Source organism: Balaenoptera borealis (genome assembly GCF_965194805.1).
Source record: "Balaenoptera borealis genome assembly, chromosome: 3".
Classification (NCBI taxonomy): Eukaryota; Metazoa; Chordata; class Mammalia; order Artiodactyla; family Balaenopteridae; genus Balaenoptera; species Balaenoptera borealis.
This window is the reverse complement of record NC_138866.1, coordinates 79518212-79538594: the sequence shown is the minus strand read 5'-3', so window position 1 is coordinate 79538594 and position 20383 is coordinate 79518212.

Sequence of the window (20383 nt, the reverse complement as noted above, 5' to 3'; positions counted from 1 at the left end):
AAGTGGTTTCAAATTTTCTAAAGCAGATCCACACCTAGATTCCTCTTTTTAAATAATACAGATTAAACGTATGGTTACTGGATAATTTTCTTCTTTCTTTCTTCCGTTCTTTGTTTTTGTGTGTGTGGCAGCACACCTAGGTCACCATCTAGTCCAGTGGAGATGGAGGAAATTTAGGTGAATTTCTAAGAAACTAAGACAATATGCCAGATCCTTCAACATATTTTGCTATTGTGTGCTTTTTTTTCTCCTGAAAGTGGAGCAGAGTAAAATATACCAATTTATTTAATATTCCAACTCATTAGGTTATAGCTAACTAAGTTTTCATTATATATTTTAATCTCTTAATATTATCCTAGCCCAGACTGTGGAGTTTGTACCATTCAGCTTGGTTAGGTTAAGTCAGTGGTCTGGCTTGGTGACTGGAACTCATCTGAACTTACCTGAGCTTTCTTTACTCCCAGAAGTACCCTTTGAATGACATAATTTCCAACAGCAAGAAAAGCTTACTTAAAATATTTTTTTAAAAAGTTGTGCCTGATGTCTTGGTTATTTATTTGCCCAGTCCCTATGTATCCCCAATTAAAATATGTCAATAGATTATGTTTTGAAATTTACTTGGCCAATTGTTAAGAAAGTCAAGATTATCTTTTCTTGTTCACGTCCAAAGTTTCCATTGTGACAGACTGTGTTACTGCTCCCAACTACTCTCTATCCTCCTTGTGAAAACATTATTCATCCCTGTCCATTGCTGTGTGATCCCTAGTGCCTGCTGTGGGGATGCAGCTATATGACTTACTTGGACAATGAAATGTAAGCAGAAACCTGAAGAGCCACCACATGGTTTTTGCTAGTCCTCTGAGAACGAGAAGGCATGCCTGCAAAAGAAACTGCTCTTTCATCACAGACCCAGAAAGAAGATACTACTCTGAGCGGAGTTGCTGAGCAGAGATAGTCAGCTGTCTCCAGCCAACATTTAACCTAAGCAATCGCTAAGCTTTTGTTGTTATAAGCCTCTGAGATTTGAGAGGTTAGTTCCCTCCGTGTAACCTAGAAAAGCTGACTCGTACATCATGTAACATACCAAGAAAACATGAAATTAATCAAGGAGTGCAGGTCGACTTCTTCTCTCTCCTCTCTTTGGTATTTTCCATATATACTTGGTCACATCGAGCCCAAATTAGAGTTTATCATTCTTTCCCCATATGAACTTCTATGAAAAGGAATTTTGTCATGCTTCCCATCTCCTGATGAATATGATTCTGGGGAACTGGCATGAAACATTGCTTCTGTGCTCCTTTTGCTGATTCTTTGCAAGTATGTTCTCCTATAAGTTCCCCAGTGATGGTGGAAAATATTCCATGTTCCTGGGAAAAGATGGAATTGTTTTGAAATCCTGAGGACATAAGCTTCCTCATGAGGCCTTCTCTTTTCCTTCAGAGACGTTATTGCACACACCCCAGGAAGGCAGCAATTCCTCCTTTTGTCTCTCATTTCCAGAAGAGTCCCTTAGTAATATATTGGCTTTAATTTCATGAGTATAGACTTCTTGCTTCTACTGACTCTAGATCTAGTTACTGCATCTACTCCCTGAGATATTTCCCCCTTAAGACTATTTTCCTGTTTGGAAATTATTGCTATAAACTGATTAAGGAAGCCACCCTCTCCTTTCTTAAAGATAGGCTTAGTTATTACTTCAGAAACAATGTGATTACACAAGATTAGTTAGATTAATCAATACTTTACAAGGTTAGTGAGCCCTCCTAAATTAGATAGTGCCTTAGCCACTTCCTCATTTTGACCACTGCCAAGATAATTCAACTGTTGTTTTGCTTTTTTTCTACTAAGAGGATCCAATTCTCATGACTAAATGTGATACCCTTACCCCCCAACTTGTGAATGGGAAGGTTGATATTTTCCCTGCTATGTCCTGAAAGAATTAGTGATGTAGTTATTCTGTCAAAAGAATGAACGCCATTCCTCAGACCTTGGGGCTTTCTTTGGGTCATTAGAAGGCTTTTTTTTTTTTTTTTTTAAACCAGTCACCAAACCCTAAGTCACAATCCAAGCTGAAAGGTCTCAAGCAGAGCCAACACTACAGCTTGTTAATTACACTCCATCTATCGGCCTGTAAGTGAGAAGCACGGAGTAAAGCTGCAGCCCTGTGAGGCAAATTTTGATCACCCTTGAACTTACAAAGAATCAGGAACTGCTAGTATAACAAACAAAATGAGATCCAATTTCAGCTCTGGTCCCCACCTCCCCCATCACCCTCAAGCATCTGACCCAGGAGTCACGTTTTACTAAAAGGGTTTTCTCACATATTTCTCTTTGAATGTATATTGTACTTTACCTATAATTGTGGTCTGCTTCAAGGAGCCAGTTGTAAGCACCTGTTATGATATGTTGCCTATGTAAAGATACATCATTTTTTGATAGATGGATTGCTTAATTTTTAAGATGAGGTTTCTTTTTTTTTCTTTTTTAAGCCATTTATCTTTGATTTTATTTATTCTATAAACCTGGCAACTTATTTTGGGAAATACCAGCAAAGCTGGATTTTGGAACCCTATCCCTTCACATACGGTACTAATATATCTCTGTCTTTGCATTCATGCAACACAGCAACAGATGGCTAACATTTCTGGTTTTTAATAGGCATCTGATCTCGGGAAGGTCCCTTTTTGGACTAGGCAATGGTATGTTTTTAAAGCTACAGCTCATTTACAAGATTTTTTTTTTACAAAATTTGTTTATCTAATAATATAGATTTCACCCTTATTCTGAGATTTTCCTTTAACATATAAGCCAGCAGCGAATTTGCTTGGTGTACAGATGAACACTTGCATCATTAACATCCTTAAAAGGAAAGATCGACTTTAACTCTACCTGGAAGTAAAATATTGTGACCTGTTGTCATGTGCCTTTAATTGATACAGCCTATTTTAACTTCTCACAGATGTGCTATTGGAACTCTTTCACATACATTCTGATAGCTTTGGTTAAGTAATTCTGGTTTAGAATCTATGAAGGGGATAGTGGAGGGGTAAAGAGACTTGTTTAGTGAACTTGTTTAGTGAAAAGTTGAATTTCATTTTCACCATGGGGAGTCACGATGAAGATTGTCACTGAAATATTTTTTTATTATAGCATTTCAGACCTGGTTGAAAGGATATGAATCATGCAGGGAAACTTTAGCGTACATGTGGTCTGAAGGGTTAGTCTACAAGGGACATCATCGTTTCTCTTAGTAAATGCTATAAGGAGCTCTGATTAGCCTGATAATAATCTAGCTTTCTATGATTATATCTTATTAAAACAACAACAAAAAAATGCTAATAGTACTGGGAAGCTTTCTGATTAAGCAATACAGTATTTAAACTTGAGGTCATTTTATAAATGTATTCAAAATGTCAGCCTATAGAGACCAAATGACATACACTTGAATTTCATCATCATGGTGTGTAAGATGAGTTTACTGGCATTGGTAATTTCTAAATGAGGATGGATTGAAAAAATTTTAAGATGAAAAGAAAAAATCTAATGAAAGCCCCATACTCAAAATATTTTAGGGGAAAGACTAGCTTTGTGAAAAGATACTCTTTTAGACATTTTATTCAATGTTCCATAGTTTTCCAGTTTTTAATTAGGTGAGGGAAACATTTCAACTTAACTGTTTAGTGCTTAATATTTCAATGCCCACTTTAAATATGAAATGGCTAGTTTAATAGAATGATAAATTTTGGACACTGAGGAAAGAAGAAGAGGAGGGAGAGGGAGGGAGAGAGAGAGAGAGAAAGTGTGTGTGTGTGTGTGTGTGTGTGTGTGTGTGTGTGTGTGTGTATTCTCCACTACTCACCTCAAAACAGGAATACTCTAGGAAAATCAATATAATAATTTTTTATTGTGGAAAATCATAGAAGTAGGGACTGCAGAGTATTTGGTTTTTTCAGGAGAAAAACCTGTTTAATCAAGGATCAAGCAGCATAGAGCTAAAATAATAGCCAGATTCAATCTGTTCTAATTTTTAGACCTCCCATCATCAACCAAGATTTTTAAAAATGAATTAAATAAGAATATAAGGGAGATAATTATATCAATCTGCTTTACCTTGGTGCAGAAAGCAATAAAATAACCTCACAAAGTTTATATGTTGGTTTGTAAAATTCTATTTGCCTTTATTAACAAGTGCTTAAGGCTAATTTCTCAGCCTAGATCATAATTTTATTCATTTCTCATGCTGTGCTTTCATCAGGGCTACATTGCGAGGCTGAGAAACCTCATTCTTGGGACGGCTATAAGGAGGCTGCTGTTTTGATTGTTTTTGATCGAGTGCCTTAATTAGGTCACCAAAAAAAAGTGTATTTTAATAACCTTTGTCATTACTGAACAAAAGGGATTTAAATTCTTCTATAAAGAGCTTTCTTCAGTGTCAAACATCTGTTCTAAAACTTATCATGGCAATATAGTCACTGAATTGCATGAACAAATTTGATTAGCATCAACTTCTGGGAATGGTTTCTAGCTGATTGACCTGGGGACCTTATCTTTAAATATTGGCATTGTATGGATTAAGCAAAATCCAAGAGAATGTCAGATATTAAGACACATAATTGCAGGTTAATTGGAAGATAAAGATACTTAATCTAATGTTGAGCTGGGGAAATATTGATGGTATTAACTTATTAGCTTGACTGAGGGAAATAATCTTATTACCATAAGGAGAACTAAGGTAGCATTTTCTTTGTGTAAGTGTTTCTTTCCTGAAATTTCTGCAATAAACAATTTGGGGTTCTGACCCTAAGTGGTTGTTTTGTTTGTTCTGTTTGTTTAGGTTTTTTTAACTGGTGCTCCCTACCACATAGTAATCAGCTATATGAATAAAGAGATCTCAGATAAATTAAAATTTCTTAATTTTTAGGGAAACACAAATAGTGGTGCTTGTACAATGTAATAGCTCCCTTTCTAGTCTGTATTCAAGGAGCATAGTATATGTTACAATTTCTAAGAAAAATATTTTGGATATGTTCTCAAATTTATTGAATCCCAAATGGCAAAAAGATTCTGGTTTAGGGAAATGGGAAGAGACATGGAGACAAAACAGAAACTCTTGAAATGTAGGGGAAAAGGTTCAGTGTTTTAAATCTTCTGCTAGGTTTTTGATGCTTTAGTTTTAGACTCCTCTCAAAAAGCCACTTCCAAACCTAAGATTTATACAAGGCTATTGCTAAGAGGTAAAGGAAGGGTAAAGAGAGAAAAATTAACTTTTTTTCTAAGCACCTGATATAGAGTAGCCACTTTATGACTTTGTGGGGGTGAAGGATGGGGTGTCATTAAAGATCTTTGCAGACAGAGAATGTGAGCTTAAGGGAAGTCAAGTAACTCCCTGAAGGTCACACAAGTGTACATGGAAGAGTGATGTTGGACCCAGGGTTTCCTGGTTTGAAAATTCATGATTCCACTTGTTATATTACAAGTTTATGTGTAAGAATAAATATTTATGTTTCTGAGACATAATCATCTCCAAATTCCTTTCTCTGTCAGCTCTGTTCACCCTTGGTGGCTTTCTCTATTGGGACATAAATGACAAAACAGAAGAAGCAGTGCTGGTAGAAGTGGTGACCTAGGAAGCCTTGTGGTAATGGCCCCAAGTGAGCAAGGCAATTCTATCTCAGTTTTTACAGATTTTTCTTATGATTATGGCTCTGACATGAACTAGTGATGTGAAGTTAGACAAATATAGTAACTTAACTCTCATGTCCTATAAAATGATAGAGGTGGTGGTACAATGGACAATGGGCTTTATTGTAATCAGAGGAGAGAGCGGAAATTGGGAGGATGGCTATCTGTACCAAGACCGACCAACTAACCAACCAACTCCCCAGATGATTCTGAGGCACCAGTGATTTTGTATAACAACTGAGAAGGATAATTTCCTGTATCATCTCCAGCTCTCAACATTAAATCATAATTCTGGTTTTCATTTTTTTGTAGTGAAACTCTTTGTACCAGATTCATTGCATCAGTTCAATCTGGCTTCTGTCAATCTCAAATCCATGGCAAGGCTCCATTGGTAAGAGGTGGGAGGAGATACAGTGGGAATATTCCGGATTTATAATACTTCAAAATCTGAGATTTATACAACTAAACCATTTTTCAAATGCTGAAGACTCGATGTGCTTAACTGTATTGCATATAGGCTTTTCTGATATGTCTCCATCATTTTTGAAAACTTCCTTATTCTCTGACACAATGAGACATTTTACGTTCATTTTGTACTTCCTCAGCACTGAAATCAGCCATTCCCCTAAAGACAGCCTCTTTCCTTTAGTGAAGAGGATGATACTTAGAAACAAAGCTCTGAGCACGGGGCATGCTTCTTGCTACCAGTTACTTCTAGGACCCTCAGTGAACAGAGCTAGGAAATATATGTATGTACACACACATATATACAAATGTATATGCAAACACATATCCACCTACCCAGCCCTCTCTCTCCTTCTGTGTGTGTGAATCCATCTACACACATCTATATCTATTTCTCTATCAATCTACATGTATAGTGGATAGGTACATATGTAGATTGATAGAGAAATAGATATAGATGTGTATGGATGGATATATATGAACATATATAACCCAATGTATATGCAGAAATATATATTTCATATATATATATGTATTATGTGTATACGCACACATGTATAATCATGAGTTCATTCAGATAACTCTAATTCCAACCCAGTTCCACAAGGTTCATTCTAGCTTCTCCCCTTTCCCTATTTGTAATTTCCTTCTGGACGATGAGAAATCTGTCTTTCATTGTCCACAGTATATCAACTTATTTTACTAAATCCTAGATTACATAGAAAGTAATTTCAAAATCGCTTACTCATACCTCTGCAGGGGAAGAGAAAACTACCATCAGGGTTCAACATTTGTTTACAATTCTTTTGTCTTTAGCTTGAGGGCATATAATCCAAATACTGTTGCAGAAATACTTATGTTACCCCTCTCCCCTTCACCGTGGTTATACTATCCAACTGAAATTGAGTTTGGTCCATTTGGTTCTTTATCTTTCATTTTGAAGGTTTTTCCCTTATCCTTTTAGGTTATATTTTTGATTAGTATATTTTTAACGTGATTCCAAAAATAAGAACTATACAAAAAAGTATACTTAGAGAAGTGTCTATAATCTCCGCTTCATTTCTTCCATGTCAATACTGCCCATTCCATCCACTTCATGTAGGTCATCTGTATCATTAGTTTTTAATTGAGCCCTGCATTTTGCATATATGAGCAGATACAGGCATATTTTCTTATTCCACTTTTTTTCCTTACATATCTTCTTTCTTTGTTATGTTTTTTCTTATCTAGCATTGTAAAATAAAGTAATACAGATATTTCTCATTCTTTTACATAGCTGCATAATACTCTATTGAGAGAGTGTACAATCATATTTATTCAATAACTATCCTATGTATAGGCATTCACATTGTTTATAATGCCTTGACATTACAAATAATGCTCAATAAATAGCTTTGTACATATGAGTTTACATATATGTAGAAGTGTATCTTTAGGCTAAATCCCAGAAGTGGCATTGGTGGGTTAAAGATAAATAGTTTCGGTAGATATTGCCAAATCCCCCTCCATAAGAAAAATTGACATTTTCACTAACAAATTATGAGTGCCTGTTTCTCCACAGCCTTTCTAAAAAAGTGTATTTTCATACTTTTTAATTTTTGCTAATCTGATTGTCTCCTTGTAATTTTAATTTACTTTCACTTGTGAGGTGGTATATATCTTTCCATATATTGTATATCTTTCCATATACTGAAGGACTATTTTAATGCCTTTTTTAAAAAAATTGTCTTGTTTATATCTTTGGCTAATTTGTCTATTAAGGTTTTTGATTCTTTTTTCCTCTATTTTTTAAGATTTCCTGAAATACTAGAGATGTCAATCATTTACCTCTGATATATTACAAATATTTTTATTCAGTTTGTTAGTGTTTTGTTTAATTTTTTCATGAAAATGGTTTTTAAAAAATTATGAATTCAACTTTATCATTGTTTGTTTTATTGTATCTGTGTTTTGAGCAGTTAAGTGTGGAAAGCTCTTTTAAGGATTTTGTGTGTCCCTTGGAATGTCCCTTTGTGTGTTCCTCTCCTATTCAAACCTTCCCAACTGTGAAGTAATTACTGTCCCTTTTTTGTGTTAATGTGTTTATTTTCTATGATTTTTACCACACATATCACTAACATAAACAATATATTATTTATTGTATATTTCTGAACTTCAGATAACTGTAAATGTACATTGTACCATGTGTATTTATATCAATCATATTTTGTGATTTACTGTAGTTTAATGTTGTCCTGCTGAATTATGTGTCCTGTTGCCCATAGCTTCACTGCTGTATAGTATTCTATTGTGTAAGTGTAATGCAATATTTGGGCCATTTCCAGATTTTTTCCTATTACAAAGAATGCTGATATGAATGTTTCTTACACATATGTCATGATAATGAGCATATACAAAAATTTCTCTATGACATGTACCTAGGGATGGAATTTCTGAGTCACAGGTGAGTCATTGTCAATTCCAGTAGGTATGGCAAAATGCTTTTAAAATGCTTGCACCCATTTATACTGCCACCAGCAGTGTAGAGAAATTCCTCCTCAATCACATAAACCAATATTCTTCTAGTTATTTATGAATCTGTTCATCTTTTTGAAACATGTTAGCTTCTTACATTTCCTTTTTTAAGGAAGTGCCTGTCCAAGCCTTTTGCCCACTTTTCATTGGATTTCCTTTTTTTTAATGATTCATTAGAGCTCTTTAAATGTTCTGGATTTGAATCATTTGATTGTTTTTATGCTACAAATATTTCCTCCAAGTCTACTCACTTTTTAGTGGCATAATTTGATGAACTAGAAGTTCTCAATTTTCACATTGTTGAAAATATCATTTTTTCCTTGCATCGAGCACTTCTTGTGTCTTACTCAAAAAATACGTCCCTACCCTGAGGACAGAAAAAATATTCTCTTACTGTTTCCTAAAATTTTCATCATTTTTGCCTTAAGAATTTAATTTAAGCTTTAATTTACCTGCAGTTGATTTTTAGTTATGGAATGACATAGAGATTGTTTCTTTTTTTTTTTCATTAGCATAACCAAGTATCTCAATGCCATTTATTGAAAAATTTATATATCTTACACTTATCTGCCATAAGTCAAACATTTACATCTCTATTCTACTTCCAGATTTTCTATTCTGTTTAATTGGTATATCCCTGCAAAAGTACCACATTGTCTGAAATAGTACAGTATTATTCTAAGTTTGGATATCTACTAAGACAAAATTCCCCTATTAAGTCATGTTCTTCAGGAACAATGTGCTATTTTTGTCCTTTTACTCTTCTTCATAAATTTTAGATCATAAATTTTAGATTTTTCAGGTATTTCCAAGTCTCTCTCCCTCTCTTTCCCTGTCTCTCTCTCTTTCTCTCTCTCTCTCTCACACACACACACACACACACACACACACACCCTGTTGGCATTTTGATTGGATCAAATTGAATCCATAGGTCAATTTGGGGAGAACCGACATTTTCCCAATATTGTAATTTCAGAATATGATATCTCTCTCTATTTTTAGAACTTCTTTCAATAAAATTTATACATTTTCCCATAATGAGTTTGCACATGCTTTGTAACATTTATCCTTAAGTATTTTATATTTTTATTCTTTATAAATAATTGCTATTTTGTGAATTGCACTTTTAATTCTTTGCATCTTATGAACAGAAATGAAATTGATTTGGTCTCCAAGAAATTTGCTATATACAAATTTTAATTCTAACAAATTGTATGTTGATTCCTTTGGAACAATGTTGACAATCAAATTATCTGTGAATAATATCCATTTTCCCCTTTCCAATACTTATATCTTTTATGTATTTTTCTTTATTTTTGCATCAAGTTTATTCATTCCAGTTTCATAAAATATGGTGGAAGTTTTCTTCTTTTTCTGTGTTCTGTAATTGTTTGTGTATCTTTAGAATTATTTGTGCCTTTATTACTAGATAGACTTCTTGAAAAAAAATCTGGGCCTAGTGTTTTCTTTGTTGGGAGGGTTTTTGTTTGTTTATTTTTGTTTACGAGTATTTCAATTTTAGTTATGATTTAGATATATGCTAAATTTGACCTCAGTCTTAATATTTGGTTAAAAGCCACTATTTAGCTTCTTCCTCAACCTCTGGAAGGCTGAGAAGCCAAATACCACTTCAATAAGAATTCTGCAAACTAGCATTTATGCATGATCAATGATCATGTGGTCATGCACAATTTCCACCACATCTAATGAGGATAACACTGTCTCGAGAGAAACAAGTTGAATATTCAGATTTACTATTAAAGTACAAATCTTCATGTAGATAAGCATTCTAGAGGTAGTATACATTTCTACCGTATATATTAGCTGTTTTTTCTTTTAATATATGTTTTTATCTATTTATTTGAACATTTATATTCATGATGAATGCTAAAATAACTTTTATACTCATCCTAGCATTCACCATCAGTATAAACATTCAAATAGTCAAAAACTATATTAAGAGGAAAAAAAAGATACTATATTAATTTAGTAAGACTATTTTACTGTTTTGAGCCAAATTATGCTTTTAAAAATTTAAGTATTAATATCAAGGAGAAGAGTGGATATTGGATTATATTTTAATCCTAAACTTGGAAAGTTATTTATTTTGCCATGATTTCCATCAACAAATGGATTATAAATATAATATATATGTTATCAGCTATAAATATTATGAAAAAGAAAACTCAAATATCACACAAAATTTAATCCATGAATCACCTTAAGTGCACACATAAATGTTTAAGCAATATGAAGAAAATAATGTGCTAAAGAAATTTTCTTCTTACTAATAAAACTTGAAAAAAAGTTGTCTTGGAAATAATGTAAGATGATTCTTAGGATTTTTAGTTTATGAAGGCTAAAAATGTAAAAAATGTTTGTAAAAATAACAGCCATGGATTCATAACCAATTTTAGTAACTAAAAGTAGAGGGACTTCTTTTTTTAAAAAAAGATTTTTCCAATTTTTGGATTCCACATATGAATTTACTAGTAGAAAATATTTTATGAAAAACTTTTTCCTCTATTATATTCAGCCAGCCATAAAGAAGTTTGTGATATTATTAAATATGCCAGTTGAAAAAGAGTATATTTGGTATCACAACTATACAATAGCATGGCTATAGGAGAAATACAGCAGCTGACCCTGAAAAGAATTAGTGTTCTTTAGCAAATTATTAAAGTTCGACATTATAATTGCTATTAGAAATAAATATTTCAAATAAATTTCAGATTTAATACTGTATCCCAGAAATTCATTCTGTGATGATTTTATTTGACTTTGGCCTTGGCTTTGGTTGAATGTTTAATATTTGGCGATAGCATATGACCAAAATGAGCTTTGAGTGCAACTCTAATTATACAATTCTTCAGGTTTTCTATTTCCTCATTAGTTAGTTTTTCTAGAAATTAATCTATTTCATCTATGTTCTCAAGTGTTGTTAAAAAGTTATTCTTAATATTCACATTTTATCTTTTAAATCCCTACATCATCTAGGTTCTGTCCTCTTTTTTTTTCTTAAAATTGTTTTATTTGTTCTCTCTTATTTTTCTTGGTCAATCTACATGATGCTTGTATATTTCATTAGTCTATTTAGAAAAACATAACTTGTGGCTTTACTGTCTCTATTACAGATTCATTTTTAAAATACTTTGTGTTGTTTTCTTAAGCGTTTCTGTTGAGGTATAACACGTATACCATAAAGTCCACAAATCTTAAATATACAGCTAAATGAATTTTACAGATGAATACATCTGTGAAACCACCATCCAGATCAAGATACAGAACATTCCAGAGAGTTCAGTTCCCTAGTGCCCCTTCCCAGTTAACCTCCTCAGAGGAAACCTCTATCATTTCTGTCACTACCGATTCATTTTGACTGCTCTTGGACTTCATAGAATGAAATCATACAGGTTATAACATTTTGCACCTGATTTCTTTCAATCAACATTATATTTATGAGAGTCATCCAGATTGTTGTAAAGTAGTAGTAGTTTGTTCTCTTTTTTATTGTTAAGTATTATTCCTTCTTTTAATCCCCACCCCCACCCCCTTCTTTTCCTAAGTTTTTAAATTTATGTTCTTAGCTCATTGAGTTTTTCTTCTTTTCTTTTATGAATAAGTACTAATTTGGCTGTATTTCATTAATTATAATATTTAGTATTTTCAGTATAATTCCATTCTGAATGTTTAACTTCTACTATGATCTCTCTAACTCATGAGTTATTTAGAAAGGAGCTCATTAATTTTCAAAAGTATGGTGTGGGTTTTGTTTTATTAGTATTATTTTCTTATTAGTTCTAATTTTCTTGCACTATGGTCAAATTTGTGAAGACTTCTTTATGGCTATGTTTGTGATCATTTTTCATAAATATTTTATGTGCTTAGAAGGAATATTTATTTGCTACTGGTGTAGTGTATAATTCTCTGTGTGTGTATTAAATCAAGGTTGTTTCTTCAGATTCTCTTTGTTTCTATCTGATTTTTTGGGCCTACTTTATCCATAAATTACTAAGAATTGTGTGTTAAAATATTTGACTATAATGGTGAATTAATCAGATTCTCACTGTAGTTCTGTCAATTTTTGCATTATATGCTTTGCTTCATAAAGTTTAGAATTCTTATATATGAAATTTATCATTTTTTTTGCTTCTGCCTTAAAGGCTCTTTTGTCTGATATAGCATGTCTATGAGGGGTTTCTTTGAATAATTATGTGTCTTCTGTGCTCTTTAACACTTTTTTTAAAATTAATTTTTATTGGAGTATAGTTGATTTACAATGTTGTATTAGTTTCTGCTGTACAGCAAAGTGAATCAGTTATACACATACATATATCCATTCTTTTTTAGATTCTTTTCCCATATAGCTCATTACAGAGTATTGAGTAGAGTTCTCTGTGCTATACAGTAGGTTCTTATTAGTTATCTATTTTATATATAGTAGTGTGTATATATTAATCCCAAACTCCAAATTTATCCCACCCCACCCTCAACTTTCTCCCTTGGTAACCATAAGTTTGTTTTCTACATCTGTGACTCTACTTCTGTTTTGTTTTGTTTTTTTAACACTTTTGTATTCAAGCATTTTTTATCCTTACATTTTAGATTGACCTTCTGTAAATATTATATAGCTTTTTATTTTTTCAGTCCTGTTAGACTTTAAATATTAAAATAGTTCTTATTATAAATATTTATTATATTAATATAATAAAATAAAGCTCTTTTCTTTAAATATTTTAAATGTAAATGCAGTCACATATTTTATATGACTGATTTTTAAATTTATTTTGTGCATTCTCTTTGATCCACTGTTGTTTTCCTTTTCTTTTCTCCTCCTTGCCTTTTTTTGGGTGGGTTGAGTACATTTATATCATTCTATTTTTAAATCCTCTAATTTCAGTAAGTTGATTTATACAATCAACCTTCTATGTTTTAGAATGCATAAGTCAAAGTCAAATGCATGAGTCTTATGCCATAAGACATAAGAATGTACCGCTAAGGTCTCTGGACCTTAAAGCATTTTACCTCTATTTAAGAGGTCCTATTTAACAGTACTTTAATTCTCTCCATATGTATTTTTTAAACGAGATATAATTAACATATTGTGAGTTTTAGATATGCAACGTAATAATTCAATATTTGTATCTATTGTAAAATGACCACCACAATAGGTCCATCACCATACATAGTTACAAAATTTTTTATTCTTGTGATGAGAACTTTTAAGATCTACTCTCTTAGCAACCTTCAAATATACAATAAAGTATTATTAACTATTGTCACCATGCTGTACATTAAACCCCCATGACTTACTTATTTTATAATTGTAAGATAGTACTTTTTAAACCCCTTCACACATTTCAACAGCCCCCTATCCTCTGCCTCTGGCAGCCCCCAATCTGTTCTCTATATCCATGAGCCCTTTTTTTTTTTTTTTTGATTCTACATATAAATGAAATCATACAGTATTTGTCTTTTTTCTGCCTGTTTTTTTTCATTTAGCATAATGCCCTGAAGTTCCATCCATGTTGTTGCAAATAGCAAGCTTTCTTTCTGTTTTATGGTTGAAAAATATTCCATGGTATGTATATACCATATTTTCTTTATCCATTCATTTATTGATGGACACTTAGGTTGTTTCCATATCTTGGCTATTCTAAATAATGCCGCAATGAATATGGGGGTGCATATATACTTTTGAGTTAGTGTATTCATTCTCTTCAGATACATACTGAAAAGTAAGATTGCAGGATCATATGGTATTTCTATTTTTAATTTTTTGAGGAACCTCCATACAATTTTTCACAAAAGCGGCACCAAAAGCTACATTCCTACCAACAGTGCAGAAGGGTTTCCTTTTCTGTGGATTCTTGCAAACGCTTGTTTTTTCTTATATTTTTGATTATGGCCATTCTAACAGGTGGAAGGCAATACCTTATTGTGGTTTTGATTTGCATTTCTCTAATGATTTTTGATGCTGAGCACCTTTTCATGTACCTCTTAGCCGTCTGTATGTCTTCTTTTGAAAATGTCATTCAAATCTTCTAACCATTTTAAAATTAGATGGTTTATTTCTTACCAATGAGTTGTATGAGCTTTTTATATAGATTTGAAATTAACCCCTTATCAGATATATGATTTGCAAATGTGTTCTCCTACTCAGTAGGTTGCCTTATCATTTTGTTGATGGTTTCCTTTGCTGTGCAGAAGCTTTTAAGTTAATCATGTAGTCCCACTTGTTTATTTTTGCTTTTGCGCCTTTGCTTTTGGTGTCAGATACAAAAAATCATCACCAAGACCAATGTCAAGAGTTTACCACCTATGTTTTCATCTAGGAGTTTTATGGTTTCGGATCTTATATTTAAGTTTTAAATCCATTTTGAGTTAATTTTTCTCTATGGTGAAAGATAGTCTACCAATTTCATTCTTTTTCATGTGGCTGTTCTGTTTTCTAAACATTGTTTATTGATAACAACAAATTGTTACTTATACAAACATTATTGAAGAGACTGTCCTTTCCCTATTGTATATTCTTGGCTCCTTTGTCATAAATTAATTGACCATATATGTATGGGTTTATTTCTGGGCTGTATATTCTATTCCATTGATCTATGTGTCTGTTTTATTGCCAGTATCACACTGATTTGATTTCTATAGCTTTGCAGTAGAGTTTGAAATCAGGGAGGGTGATGCCTCCAGCTTTGTTATTCTACCTCAAGATTGCCTTGGCTATTCCGGGTCTTTTGTGGTTACATAAAAAATGTAGGATTGTTTGTTCTATTTCTGTAAAAAAGTGGTATTGGAATTTTGATAGGGATTGTATTGAACCAATAGATTGTTTTGGGTAGTAAGGACATTTTAAAAATATTCTGCCAATCCATGAACACAGAATATCTTTCCATTTATTTGTTTCTTCTTCAATTTCTTTTATCAATGTCTTATATTATTCAGTGTATAGGTCTTTCACTTCCTTGGTTAAATTTATTCCCATGTATATTATTCTTTTTGATGCAACTGTAAAAGGGATTGCTTTCTAAATTTCTCTTTCTGATAGTTTATTAGTGTACAAAAATGCAACAGATTTTTGTATATTGATTTTGTATCCTGAAAATTTACAGAATTAGAACTTTGATTAGTTCTAACAATTTTTGATGAAGCCTTTAGGGTTTTGAATATATAGCATCATGTCATTTGCAAATATTGACTGTTTCACTTCTTCCTTTCCAATTTGGATTGCTTTTATTTCTTTTTCTTGCCTCTTACTCCTGCTAGAACTTCCAAAACTATGTTGAATAAAAGTGGTGAGAGAGCATCTTGTTTCTGATCTTAGTGGAAAAGCTTCCAGCTTTACATCATTGGGTATGATGTTAGCTATGGGCATGTCTTATATGGCTTTTATTATGTTGAGGTATGTTCCCTCTATACCCACTTTGTTAAGAGTTTTTATCATAAACAAATATCAAATTTTGTCAAATGCTTCTGCATCTATTAAGATGATCATATGGTTTCTATCTTTCATTTTGTTAATGGGCTATATAATATTAATTGATTTGCAAATATTGAGCTTTCCTTGCATCCCTGAAATAAATCCCACTTGATCATGATGTATGATTCTTTTAATACACTATTGAATTCAGTCTGCTAATACTTTGAGAATTTTTACATCATGTTTATTGGGGATATTGGCCTGTAATTTTTCTTTTTTCTTGTGGCATCCTTTTCTCATTTTGGTATCAAGGAAATGCTGGCCTAGTGAAATGATTTTGAAGAGTTCCTTCTTCTGTATTTTGGAAGAGTTTGAGAGTGATTGATGTGATTCTTCTATAAATGTTTGGTAGAATTTACCAATGAAGCCATCTTGTCCTGGACTCTTTAATGTTATTGGGAGGTTTTGTTTATTTTTTCTCTAGTTCCGGTGAGCGGGGGCTACTCTTTGTTGTGGTGCACAGGCTTCTCATTGCGGTGGCTTCTTTTGTTGCAGAGCATGGGGTCTAGGCACATGGGCTTCAGTATTTGTGGCATGTGGGCTTAGTAGTTGTGGCTTGCCGGCTCTAGAGTGCAGGCTCAGTAGTTGTGGTGCATGAGCTTAGTTGCTCCACGGCATGTGGGATCTTCCTGGACCAGGGCTCGAACCCGTGTCCCCTGCATTGGCAGGTGAGTTCTTAACCACTGCGCCACCAGGGAAGTCCCTATTGGGAGGTTTTTGATTACTACTTCAATCTCCTTACAAGTAATCAATCTATTTAGATTTTCTATGTCTTCATCATTTGGTCCTGGTAGGTTATATTTTTCTAGGAATTTGTCTATGTTTTCTAGGTTGTCCAATTAGTATATAACTGTTCATACTAGTCTCTTATGATCCTTTGTATTTCTGTGGTATCAGGTGTAATATTACCTTTTTCATTTTAAATTTTCTTAATTTCATTTTTCTCTCTTTTTTTCTTGGTGAGTCTACCTAAAGATGTGTCCATTTTATTTATCTTTTCAAAGAACCACCTCTTTGTCTTTGATCTTTTCTTTCGTCTTTTTAATCTCTATTTTATTTCTTCTCTGATCTTTGTTATTTCCTTTGTGCTATTAACTTTGGGTTTTGTTTTGTTTTGTTTTTTTCACTAGTTCCTTGAGATGTTAAGTTAGGTTGTTTATTTGAGATTTTTCTTGCTTCTTGAGGTAGGCACTTATTATTATGAACTTTTCTCTTAGGATTGCTTTTACTGCATCCCACATGTTTTGGTATGTTGTATTTCATTGTGTTTGTCTTGGATATTTTTTCTTTTTCTCTTTTGATTTCCTCTTTGACCCATTGGTTATTCAGTAGCATGTTTTAATTTCTACAACTTGGTGAATTTTCCAGTTTTCTTCTTGTAATTGATATCTAGTTTCATACCATTGTGGTTGGAAAAAATACTTGATATGATTTCAATCATTTTAAATTTATTAAGACTTTTTCTGTGACCTAATATATAATCTGTGCTGTTGCTTTTGGACGGAATGTTCTTTATATATCTGTTAAGTTCCTCTAGTCTAATGTGTTGTTTAAGACCAATGTTTTCTTAACTAATTTCTGTCTGGGTAAACTATTTATTGATAAAGGTGGAGTATTACCCTACTATAATTGTACTGCTGTCTATTTCTCCCTTTAGGTCTGTTAGTATTCTGTATATGTTTAGGTGCTCATTTGTTGGATGCATAAATATTTTAAAATATTATTTCTTCTCATTGGTTTGCCTCCTTTATCATTATGTAATGACCTCTTTGTCTCTTATAACAGTCTTTGTTTTAAAGTCTCTTTTGTCTGATGTCAGTATAGCCACCCCAGCTTTCTTCAGTGTCCATTTACATGGAATATCATTTCCCATCCTGTCACTTTCAGTCCTGTGTGTCCTTACATTTGAAGTGAGCCTTTTGTAGGCAACTTATAGATGAATTAGATGTATCCTTGGCAGCAGCTACAAAAATCAGGGTGGCAGATGAGATTCAGGCTCCTTTCTGGGAGGTACCAGAGAGTTGCAGCAAGTCAGAGGGAGAGTACAAAGATGGCACCTGCCAACCCTCATCCCTGGAGAGGACCCCAGTAGTCTAGTTGTTTGTTAAATTAGATGCCTTGTCCTCAGCCTGATGCTTTAAGATAAGCAAATACATTTCTTTCACATACAGTCTTGGTGCTGTTTAAACACTCTGCACTGGGCCCTGGGATAGGTGAATCCATGTGTGAGCCCTTTAAGAATGTTTTCTCAATTCACTTTGAACTTGTAAGTCTTGTGGATTCAAGCCCATTAGCTTTCAGAGCTAGATGTTTTGGGTTCTCATCTCTCCAGTGCAGGTCTTAAAAGATGGGGCACCCAATGGGGACTCAAACCTTTCACTCCTCAGGGAGAAGCTCTGGGTTTTGAGTTCCTTCTTGGTTGTGGTCACTGCACTGGGGGTAGGGTTATAGCAAGATTTTGTCTTCACCTCTCCTACCCACTTTGATGTGGATTTTTTCTCATTTTCCTGATGTATAGGAGTCCCTCATATAGTTTTTAGGTTTTTTTCAGAGGAAAACCTTTCATTTCCCTAACATCTATATAAAATGTGTTTTCATGGTTAGATTTGTCATTTAATTTTTAAGTTAAAGGATACCAAGATAGAATTGTTACCAATTAGAAAAGGCAAAAACATTCTCCAGGATGGTCCTAGCAATTTTGGACTTTGGACCTCTTTTTATTTTAAGGAGAGGACTAGCATGATTGTTTATGATACAAGGGTTAGCTGTATTACATAAAATGAGAATATGTTGTTTTCACTATTATTTGTAAGGTAATTAATCGTAACAGTTGTGTGGATTCTGCATAGCTGAAAGGTTAGCACTTAACATCCATTCCCAACTTTCTTATAACTTGTCTTTACATGGTGATGGTAAAAGGAGGCCAATTTATTTCCTATCATTCTTTACATTGAGCATATAACAATCATGGTCTTAGATCTATGTATATGGCATGTCTTCTATAAGACTATTCATCTGGAATATGCTGTGTTTACCATCTTCAGGTCCTTTGAAGACCTAGAAACTAAAGCTCAAGATGACCCAGGGTTAGCAAGCCCCAGAGTAAATGCAGGCTCCTGCATCTCTGAGTTCATATTTCCACTTACTTTTCATCTTTGAGAATTCTTGCCAGCTGATCAACACATTAAAATAACAAAACTATCAGTATGTTTAGGTGAAAATTAGTAGAGCCAAATCAGGGTATTTGACTTGCCATGCAGCAGTTGGGATCTATGAATGGCAAATATCTTAGTCTTTGTGTGTCTTAATGTGTGTGTGTTTTAGGGGAAACAAACATGGATTTCATAAATGGTCTTGGTGGCTCTTGTTTTTCCCTTTGTGCTTGCTTTTCAGTGAGCCAGCTCAGCAGAGCTGATACAGCAGAACAAAACAGTGTCTAGATGAACTTCCAAAGATCTTCTTTCTAACAAAGTCACATCCCAGCCAGGAAGTGCCCTTTTGTATGGAGTTGAGCGGGGGTTCTCTGCCACCCCCCCCAACTCCAACTTCCTAATAAATATGTAAGAGTGTAAAAGGGCATTACCCATCTCCTAGAATGCTCTCCATGGTGCTTCAAGAAGTGCCTGACCCAAGTCTCTCTATGGAATAATGGGCTTTGGGGAGAACACATTTACTGACGTTTCTAAGCTTGTGACTTTTTCTATAAACTTTTGCCTCTACATCATATCTCGCTAGTGCTGTGCACTCATGGCCTTTACATGCAATTTTCCCTTTGTAATATTAAATAATTACCATCAGAATTTTGATATTCCTTCATTATAATCTGATCTCTATTACATTTTATTTTATTTATTTATTTTTTATTCAAACAGAAAGTCACAAAAATTATAATCATCCTCATCAGTTCACTCAGTACCATGTAATTAATTTTTTTTTCATCTTGATCTTTTGTTAGCACTTTTATGAATTCATCAGTTTTCCACTAGAGTTCTGAAAATGTTTATTCATTCAGTTCAGCAGTATAGTCAGTTACCAGAAACCTGTACTTGTCAGAGTCTTTTCCATGAATTCCTTGAAGATGAAGCCCTTTTATAGGAACATTTTTGCGAAGGCATCAGAGTACACCCAGAACTGTCTGTAAATGACAAAAGACTTAAAAATAACCACGGTTAAAGATTTGATGAAAGTTCATAATAATGCAATTGACAAGGAAATTTAGTTATTTCTGAGATATAC